This window comes from Populus alba, chromosome 17, assembly GCF_005239225.2.
Source record: "Populus alba chromosome 17, ASM523922v2, whole genome shotgun sequence".
Classification (NCBI taxonomy): Eukaryota; Viridiplantae; Streptophyta; class Magnoliopsida; order Malpighiales; family Salicaceae; genus Populus; species Populus alba.
Window position 1 is genome coordinate 4,011,844 of NC_133300.1, and position 10,278 is coordinate 4,022,121.

General features: G+C 33.7%; 1 long non-coding RNA gene across 2 annotated transcripts; it reads left to right on the top strand.

Moving 5' to 3' along the window:
- Window positions 1-6,353: 6,353 nt before the first annotated feature.
- LOC140954814 (uncharacterized) lies at window positions 6,354-7,468 on the top strand. Of its 2 annotated transcripts, none has more exons than XR_012168302.1 (4): window positions 6,354-6,512; window positions 6,611-6,795; window positions 7,056-7,298; window positions 7,409-7,468. It is a non-coding gene; the product is annotated as an uncharacterized lncRNA (long non-coding RNA). The 2 variants fall into 2 exon arrangements; XR_012168301.1 differs by having other exon boundaries at window positions 7,390-7,467.
- The last annotated feature ends 2,810 nt before the right edge of the window (window positions 7,469-10,278 follow it).

Consider the following 10,278-nt stretch of genomic DNA (forward strand, 5'->3'; position numbering starts at 1 on the left):
ATCGCCAGATGGGATTCCGAGTTGATTAAAGGAGATCGCCAGAAGGGATCTCGTGTTTCGCTATTTGGAGGTCGCCAGATGGGACCTCATATTTCATGTTGGTAATAAGGAATTGCCAGATGGGATTTCAAGCTGTTTGAGATCGCCAGAAGGGATCTCGTATTTCACTATTTTGGAGGTCGCCAGATGGGACCTCGTATTTCATGCTGGTTAAAAGGAATCGCCAGATGGGATTTCGAGTTGATTAAAGGAGATCGCCAGAAGGGATCTCGTGTTTCAATATTTGGAGGTCGCCAGATGGGACCTCATATTTCATGTTGATTAAAAGGAATCGCTAGATGGGATTCCAAGTTGATTAAAGGAGATTGCCAGAAGGGATCTCGTGTTTCACTATTTGGAGGTCACCAGATGGGACCTCGTATTTCATGTTGATTAAAAGGAATCGCCAGATGGGATTCCAAGTTGATTAAAGGAGATCGCCAGAAGGGATCTCGTGTTTCAATATTTGGAGGTCGCCAGATGGGACCTCGTATTTCATGTTGGTTAAAAGGAATCGCCAGATGGGATTCCAAGTTGTTTGAGATCGCCAGAAGGGATCTCGTATTTCACTATATTTGGAGGTCGCCAGATGGGATCTCATATTTCATAAATGGAATCGCCAGATGGGATTCCGAGTTGATTAAAGGAGATCGCCAGAAGGGATCTCGTGTTTCGCTATTTGGAGGTCGCCAGATGGGACCTCATATTTCATGTTGGTAATAAAGAATCGCCAGATGGGATTCCAAGCAGTTTGAGATCGCCAGAAGGGATCTCGTATTTCACTATTTTGGAGGTCGCCAGATGGGACCTCGTATTTCATGCTGGTTAAAAGGAATCGCCAGATGGGATTCCAAGTTGATTAAAGGAGATCGCCAGAAGGGATCTCGTGTTTCAATATTTGGAGGTCGCCAGATGGGACCTCGTATTTCACGTTGATTAAAAGGAATCGCCAGATGGGATTCCAAGTTGATTAAAGGAGATCGCCAGAAGGGATCTCGTGTTTCAATATTTGGAGGTCGCCAGATGGGACCTCATATTTCATGTTGGTAATAAGGAATCGCCAGATGGGATTCCAAGTTGTTTGAGATCGCCAGAAGGGATCTCGTGTTTCACTATTTTGGAGGTCGCCAGATGGGACCTCATACTTCATGCTTGTTAAAAGGAATCGCCAGATGGGATTCCGAGTTGATTAAAGGAGATCGCCAGAAGGGATCTCGTGTTTCGATATTCATCAAAGGAGGTCGCCAGATGGAACCTCATATCTCATATTTCATAGAGGAATCGCCAGATGGGGTTCCAAGTTGATTAAAAAAAAAAAAAAGATCGCAAGAAGGGATCTCATATTTTGATAGTTGTCAAAGGAGGTCGCCAGAGGAGACCTCATTTTTTTATTTTCAGGGAATCGCCAGATGGGATCCCATTTTTTTAGGCCGAAGAGGATTGCTGTAAAGAAAGAGTTTCAGATCTATCAAGCTTCGACCAGATCAGTTTCAGGAGTTCAGACTGGATTATCTTTATAAAACTTACTACGCCCTTGCTCCGTAAGCATTATAAAGAGTGGGCATCTGTTGTAACCCATTTTTGGGTCCCCACAAAAAATAAAATAAATAGTCAAAGCGCTCAGAAAATGGTCAGAAGATTGGTCAAGGAGGTTAAAAAAATACAAAGATTGGATTTTTTGACAGTATATTCTTGAAGGATGAGAGCCCTGTTGAGAAGGAAAATTTGAATTTTGAGGAGAAAAGCCCAAATTTGGATGTTTATGGACTTAATTGGATTTTATTTGAATTTATAGAGGATTTGATTGCAAGAAAAATCAATTTTTAAGTCAATTTGGGCTTTAATTAGAAGAAATTTAAGTTCTGGGGCCAAAATATATTTTTTAGGAATTTATTGGGTCAAATCAGGGGCTTAATTGCATAAATATTGAAGTTTAATGGCCAATTAGGGGTTGAATTGTGAAAATCCGAAACCAGGGACCAATTTGGAAAAAGCGGGTAAATATAGGGGGCTGTTTTGAATTGATTCAGGGGCCTAATTGAAGAAATTTGAAGTTTATTGATCAATTAAGGGCTAAATTGCATAAATCAGAGGCCAAGGACCAAAGTGAAAAACGCAGCCAACTATGGGGGCGGGGACCGAAATTGGCAAGGACTCAATTGAAATGAACAAAGATGATTGAGGGTTAAATTCGAAATTGGGTGCGTTCTGGCGCCATTTTTAAATGAAACGGCGCGTTTTCTCCAAAACGACGCCGTTTCATACATAAAAAAAAAAAAAAGGAAAGACCGAACGGTGCCGTTTTGAACGGCACTGTTCCCCTTTCTTCTTCCTCCCCGAACGTGCAGCAAGCATGGGAAGAAAGTTGTTTAATCAGCCGGTGCCCCTCTCTCCTCGCGTGCGCTGACAGAACCCGGAGCCCATACACCTCGGAGGACGCGAAGCCACGCCTTGATCAACCATGCTCGCCGACCAGCCGACCGGCGCTGTGCTGCTCCCCACGTTGCCCAGCTCAACCCACGTTGTGCTGCTCCCCACGCTGCCCATGCAGCCCCGCTCCCTTTGCTCGCCTATAAAAGAAAGGTGGAGACTGGAAGCACGGGGTGGAAAAGAGAAGAAAAAACCCGAGAAAGAGAGAGAAAGAAGCTGAAGGGGAGAGAGAGAACTAACGAGAGTGAGAGGGAAGAAAATGAGCAAACTGAAAACAGAAAAAAGGAAAAACAACCGAGCATAAAGAGAAATAAAAGGAATAAGGAGAACCACCGAAAAAGCGAAATCTCTCTCTCTCCACCGTTCGAACCGCCACAGCACCGCCCGGAGCCGCCGTACGCGAGGCACGCCACCGCAGCACCACCATCGACCGCTTCCTCCACGCCAGGTAAAGTCCTCGTCCCCTCCATCGTTTTGTTTTAAAACAGGTTCTCCTCCTGCATGCATAAGCCAGTTGCATGCAGGAGGAGGGGAGGGGAAAATTAATTCCCCTCCCCGTTTCTTTTTTCCCCCTGGGCCAGACCGGTTCTGGCCCAGCCTTTAGGTCTGGGCCGAGTCCGGCCCAGACCAGAAGAAGCATGAGGCCTGTTGGGCCGAGATCGGCCCAACTCAGTCTGGGCCGAGTTCGGCCCAACCTTTCTTGTTGGGTTGAGCCTGGCCCATTTATTTGGGCCGGCCCAGCCCCATAAAATGATATATTATATAAATTATTATAAATTGTATATATATGTGGGTATATATATATTATAAAAAATATAATAAAAAATATATATATATATATATATATATTTGAAAATCTTAAAAAAAAAAAATATATGTTGCTTTTTCTGCATATTTTTTGTCAAAGTGGTTTAATGTTGGTTTGTATTTTTATACCGTAAAGATACAAAACCAGTGTTAAAAATACCCGGTTTTCGTCAAAATATTAAAGATTTTCAGAATAAAAAATGTTTTTGCTTTCAAAAAAATTCTAAAAAGTCCCTAAAAATGTTGTTGATTTTTCTGCATATTTTTATCAAAGTGGATTAATATTGAGTTGTATTTTTATACCGTAAGGATACAAGCTCAGTATTAAAATACCTGATTTTCGTCAAAACAATAATAATAATAATATTTTCAAAAATTGTTTTTGTTTTAAACTACGGCCTAGTCTCTCCAATATATATATATATATAAATATTATAACATCATATTTTCACAAAACAAAGGAAATTTTCAAAACAATATATGTATTAGCATGCATTTTGGCTTTAATAACCAGTTTATTCAAGCCATGAGAACTAGGCCAATATTTCAAAAATTCAAAAAAATCTTTTTGTTTTCTCTTAGTATTTGGGATTACGAATTTATACGTAAAACGTATTCCTAAATATTATTAATAAATTTTTGGTATAAACAATAGAACGGTTAGGATTTTACCCGATAAGATAAAGACCTTCTTACCGAGGAGGATTTTTTCTTGAACCATAAACAGACCAGCAACTAGGAAAACATGAAAATACCTTAGATTTTATCAGACAATAAAACAATGCAGCTTACCTTAGGTAGGGCGTATTTGGGGTGCTAACACCTTCCCTTTACGCAACCAGTCCCCGTACCCGTTCTCTGAGACCAGTTAGGGTTCCTAGTGACCAAAATACTAGGTAGCGACTCCCATTCCATTTTCTACCAGTAAAAGACAGTATTTTCTTGTATCCCCATAGATATAGATAAATTTACATTATAGATTGATGAAAATGGGAACAAACTATATAATTTTCGCCGCGACGCCGCACACGTGCGACAATATTTTTGACATTGCAACAGGGGAACTACCTGACTGTGCCAAAGAAGAAAATTTGTTGATGATAGCTTCACTGTTACCATGTGAACCATGGTATTGAAGGAGAGTATGGAAGAATTTTCTGAGGCTATAAAATCAAGTGGAGATTAATCTTATAGAGACTCTGATACCATGTAGAGTTTTAGAAATAATGAAAACCACAGTACACGTATGGTATCGAATGTTGTATTATATAAAAAACTATTACAGCCTAATAATAATGACAGTATCGAATACAATCTGATAATAATAATAGAATCAGCTTTATAAGGAAAGCTATTTAAGATTCTATATACATAACTAATCAGCTCCACATAACGTCTTGATTTTCATGAATTGATCCTTGATGCTGGGAGTGATTTTCTCGTTGATTGCTGCCTTGATTATCTCCAAAGTGTAATTAGCTATTATCACCAAGACATCTTACGATGATTCTAGTCCGGTGGATTTTACGGGTGATATGGGGAGACGTTCTGTAATTCACCCATCTGTTCTTAAAATGTCTCATCCACCAAGAATACTATCCTGAACAGATTGAATCACGGCGTGCTGAGCATCGGCGGACTCTATACTCCTCTGCTGTAAAGTACATAATATGTGCTCAGAGAATGATGATCTTGCTGTAAACTGAGCATCGGCGGAGTTTTTGCATTCATTTTACTCTTTCCCGCCCCTTATCTTGGAGTTTTTGCTCTTTTTGTAAATTATTTCCTAGCTCAAAATGGATTCTACTTGCTTGAAAATAATACTAATCAAATCAATTTAGAACTCAGAACTCCTCAAGTCAGAGACCAAGTTCTTCAAGGTTGAGTTGTTGTCTCCAAGGCTATTTCTGTCATATATAAAGCCTCCTAAATCTCGACTCTTCTTCTTCTTTTCCTTATAGGAAACTCTCTTTGTCCAGTTGCCACAAGAACACTGCCTCTGTTTTCCAACTTATAGAAAATGGAGTTCGATGGTGGTTTTATCTGGTAAATAATTATGATTTGTGAGTTTTTTTTATTCTAATTGACTTGTAGTTTTTAAATAGATTAGCAGATGTTTCGGAGTTAAAAATAATTTTTTTGAGATTTTTACGTTGTTTTCAAAATATTTTTAGATAAAAATATATTAAAACTTAGTATTTTAAGATACAAAAAACTTTGATAACGAAAAATATTATTATAGTATACTTCAGACATAATTTTCAAATCTAACCTAGAATCTTACTGAAAAAAAGGTATTGGACATTGGTTCCTAAGTTAACTCATTGGTTATTAAATTATTTTTATTAAAACAATATTATTTTATTTTTTTTAAAAAAAATCTTGATATTAATGCAGTCATGTTTATATTAGGCATGACCAAATCAATCCATTCAAGTTAATATCTTTTTATAATTCAACTTAAAACTCAAATCAGATTGAACTCTCAAATATAAATTTCTAGAATTAATTGGTTAAGATAAACTATATTTAACAAATGTATTTTTAAAATATCCTATGAAAAATAAAAGATACAAACTAAGTTCATTGAGTGCTTGATTGAGATTGTGATAATAATTGCTTTTTAAAATATTTTTTACTTTAAAATATATTAAAATAAAAAAAATTTTAAATCTATTTTTAATATCAGCATATCAAAATAATCTAAATATACTAAAAACTTAATTAAAAAATTAAATTTTAAGCAAACAGTATTTTGATCACAATATTAAACACATTCTAATATCAAAATATATTCAGTAAATTAAGAATGTGTTTAGTACCAGTTCATTATTGTTTTATAAAATTTTAATTTTTTTAATTTTAAATTAATTATTTAATATGTTAATATTAAAAATAAATTTTAAAAATTAAAAAAAAATATTATTTTTAATATATCTTAAAATAAAAAATATTTAAAAAATAATAACTCAAAATTAATTTGATTGCAATTTCAATGAAAATGAAAACGAGGCAAAAATGTCACGTGCATCACACGTGACAGATAGGCCAGTTTATGTGACACAGAAAATGGAGAGAGATTGCGAGACAGCATAGGAGACCTGCTAAAATTCACTCTTGAATCCCACGTTAACCAAACGCTAGAATTCAATCTGGGACTCTCCAAAGAGTTCTGCATTGACCTCCTAGAAGAAGACCCAAATGATATGTCATGTCATGTAACTGTCCAGCAACGGGTAATGAAAAACCGTATAAAAAAGTTTTCTGTGTTTTGTTTTTCAATTATTTGATTAAAGATTTGATTTTTATGCATAAATAATTGAATGGACTGCAGATTCTTTTGATGGGGTGGCTCAATATCCTTTGTATAAGCGTTTAGCTTTGTATCATTCTGTAAAGTGTGGTGCTTTATGGAGAACTCATGTGAAGATGATGTTTTGTGATGAAGATAGTAACTTGAAGTAGAAATAAGAGAATTGGAATCAGTTGATTAAAGAAAAGGGACTTGAATTGATAAATGTAAGCATTTTCTGTTGGTTATTGAGTGTTTTTAATTAATATTGATTGGTGATTTACGGGGTTTTCTTTGTCGGGTTTTGGAGGGTGTATTTTGTGAAATTCATGTTCAAGAACCTTACTTTTCACTCTTGAAAGGTGTTGTTTTTGTTTCTTTGATATGTGGTTTTTCCATCTTTTTTAGTTTTCATTTTTTTAATATATTATCTGCTGTTTATGTGGTTCAAGACATTTTCTTTTGTAACCTGGGGTTGTGTGTGTAGATGGGAGCAAAACAGTCGAAGGAAGGTGTGCTACTGGTGATTACATAATGTAGATGGTTTGCCATATGCTTCAAGCACATCATCATGAATATTTGCAAGTTTATGATTGTGCAACCTTTGAAGAACTCTCTGCAAGAAAGTGGATGAATGTCTTTATTTTCTTATATATATTTGTAGCTTATATTCAGTTTGTTTTGCTATAGAATTGGGCTGGGAGATGTGATACTCATAAACAAAACTGTGGTGAGTTGAGCCCGCATTGTCGAGATATATTCATTCATTTATATTTTCAGTATGGGCTATATACTTTTATCTGTTTCCTGAATGTTCACAGATATGCTTCATTTTTTAAGATGTTGCAAGCTGAGAGTCTCGAGAAAGTCCTTCCTGGAGTTAAAACTGTTGAAGAAGGTAAACCTAGTTCTGTGTTGATGTTTATGCGTTGCTGTCGAAATGATGTTCTCAGTTGAGACATAGCGAGGATGACTTGCTAGAATAAGCTGTCATACCTCGTAACTGCCTATAATGCTGGGAAAATCCAAGATTTTAGTTTGGCTAGTTAGGGATAAGGAGTAGGGTTTCTGTTATTTGTGCATAACAGTTACTGGGTTGTAAACTTCAAAATTTTTCGGAGACACTACTCAATTGCTATTGAACAGTTATGAGGATTAAATCCATGCATAGGGATATTTTATTTCTGAGAATAAATTAATGTCTTATTCCTTGCCAAAACCATGCATGAGATGATACTGACCTAATTAATATTTTCTCGGCATTTAAAGTGTTTGCTGCCCTTATTAGTAATTAGTTTTTTTTTCCATTGATTAGCATTTCAAAATAGAAAATACAAATTGACGAATTTCCATCCGACTGTTTATGCTAGTGTTTTTTTAGCAAACTTCTCCGGTTGTCCAAGCAAGCAAATTTTGATTTATTTGTTTGTTCTTTTATTTGTTTGTTGTTAATTCTTTTGAGAAACAAAAGAATTTTTGAAGACAATTGCACTTTAGCTGATGTTCTATTTCGCAAATTCCAAGTTGTGTTTTACATGGTGTTGCATTTCCATGAATAGAACCATTTCCTTACCAGTTTTGGCTGATATTGATCTCTGGTTGGTCGTCCCTCTGCTGGATTTAGTGGTTTCTGATGGCTGACTTATGCCATGGGCCTTGTGTTCTGGTTGATGCTGCATGCCATGCTGTGCTATATATGTTGCTCACTCCTGCTCTCATCGCTGTTTAGTCATGCTTTTTGTAGTCCCTGGCTTGATGGGCATTAATGGATGTATGCTGCATGCGATGCTGTGCTATATTTATATTTATCAATAATAATAATATTGTTATTATAACCATAATAACAATATTAATAGCAATAAATGAATAATACCATTAATATTTTAATAGCAACAATTAATTCTGACAAAATAATTAGAAAAATAATTACTCGCTTGGAAAAAATCTCACGTAAATGAAAAATATTTGACGACACAATTCTGATAAAATAATTACTCGCGTGGAAAAAATCTCACGTAAATAAGAAATATTTGTAAAATATTCTCACGTAATTTTTTAAAAGCCAATTTGTGTTCTCAGCGAATGTTTTTTTTTTTAATTATTTTAAATCAATATGGGTATCTACTAGAGAAGGAAAAATAATTATAAAAAAGATAATCAATTAAAACATGGTTTAAAATTTAAAATGTGTCAACTTTGATCAACTTATCAAACCTATAATTTATGTCATAAATTCGAGAAATTTTATAAAAAACAAATAAAAAATTATAAAATTTAATTAGAAAAATATTTAATTTAAAAAGGATAAAAAAAATCAACATGAGTCAACTTCTCAATCTCATGGCATTGGTTATATAAGAGATCGATATAACTTTATAAAAAATAAAAATAAAAAAATATTATAATGCTCTATTTTCAACCAATTCAATTTTAAAACATAAAATCAAGAAAAATAATTAATTAAAAAAGATGTGCACAAAAAATTATTTAAATTAAAATAGATTAACTTGTCAAACTGAAGACATGAGTAATGAGATAAGGATAAGTTGATAGAAAACATCAAAAAAATATATGAAACCCCACCTTTAACAAATATAATATTGAATGTTAAAATAGAAAAAAAAAATTAAATTCATAGGATCAATACATAACATAATAAAAAAATTATGAAGCATATATTGTTTTTAAAAAATTTAATATTGAATGAAGAAATAAAAAAAAGATGGTGTTGTTAAAGAGTGAAATTAAAATTAAAAATATAAAAATAAATATAAAAAGTTATTCCAATAAATAATACATTATAAGTATAGATCCTTTAATAGTTTGATAATTCAATGTTCACGAAGCAAATAATTGGAGATCATAGTCTACAATGACAGCTCTTTTTGAAGCAAACTAATGTAAAAAAGTCAGAAAAGACTGAGCGGGTGACGTGCGACATATATGATGGGAAACATCATTCTAAGACCCACCATTGATGGGAAACATACTCAATAAGATGATAATGGTTGCCCTTCTTGCCTGTCATATACTTTCTTTTTCCACATGCTATTCTTAATTAATTACCTTCACTACTAAAAAAAATGGGGATATTAGCATAGATTGTAGTAACAGATAATTTATTTGCTAATTTAATAACAGATTTGCAACGAATTATAAATATATATATATATATATATATATATATATATATATATAATATGCTAAATAGACTTAATTACCTTCACTACTAACTTTATGTGCAAATAGCACAAAATAGCCAAATTATGTATTGAACTTTTACAAGTGGAGTAACGATGGGCTGTCCAACCTGGGCCATCGATCCTTTCAATACATTAATGATTAATAAAACTTAAAGGATATTTTTATCATAAAAAAATGTTTCCACACATTATTCATTTTTTTTATCTAATAATAATAATTTTCTTATAAAAAATTAATTTTTATATATGGCAATATAACATATATGTCAATACTAAGATATATATATTATATATAAGTATCTCTGATTTCAAAAGAAACTAATTAATATGTTAATATAAATTTTTAAAAAGTAAGTTAATCCATTTTTTTAAATATTATCTAGCTGTCATGAACATAAACTGCATATATATGACAGTGACTATAAATATATAAATATAAATGTCAACATAAATATGCAATGACTACAAAAATATAAAGGTTAAAATGACCTATCACCGAAAATGACT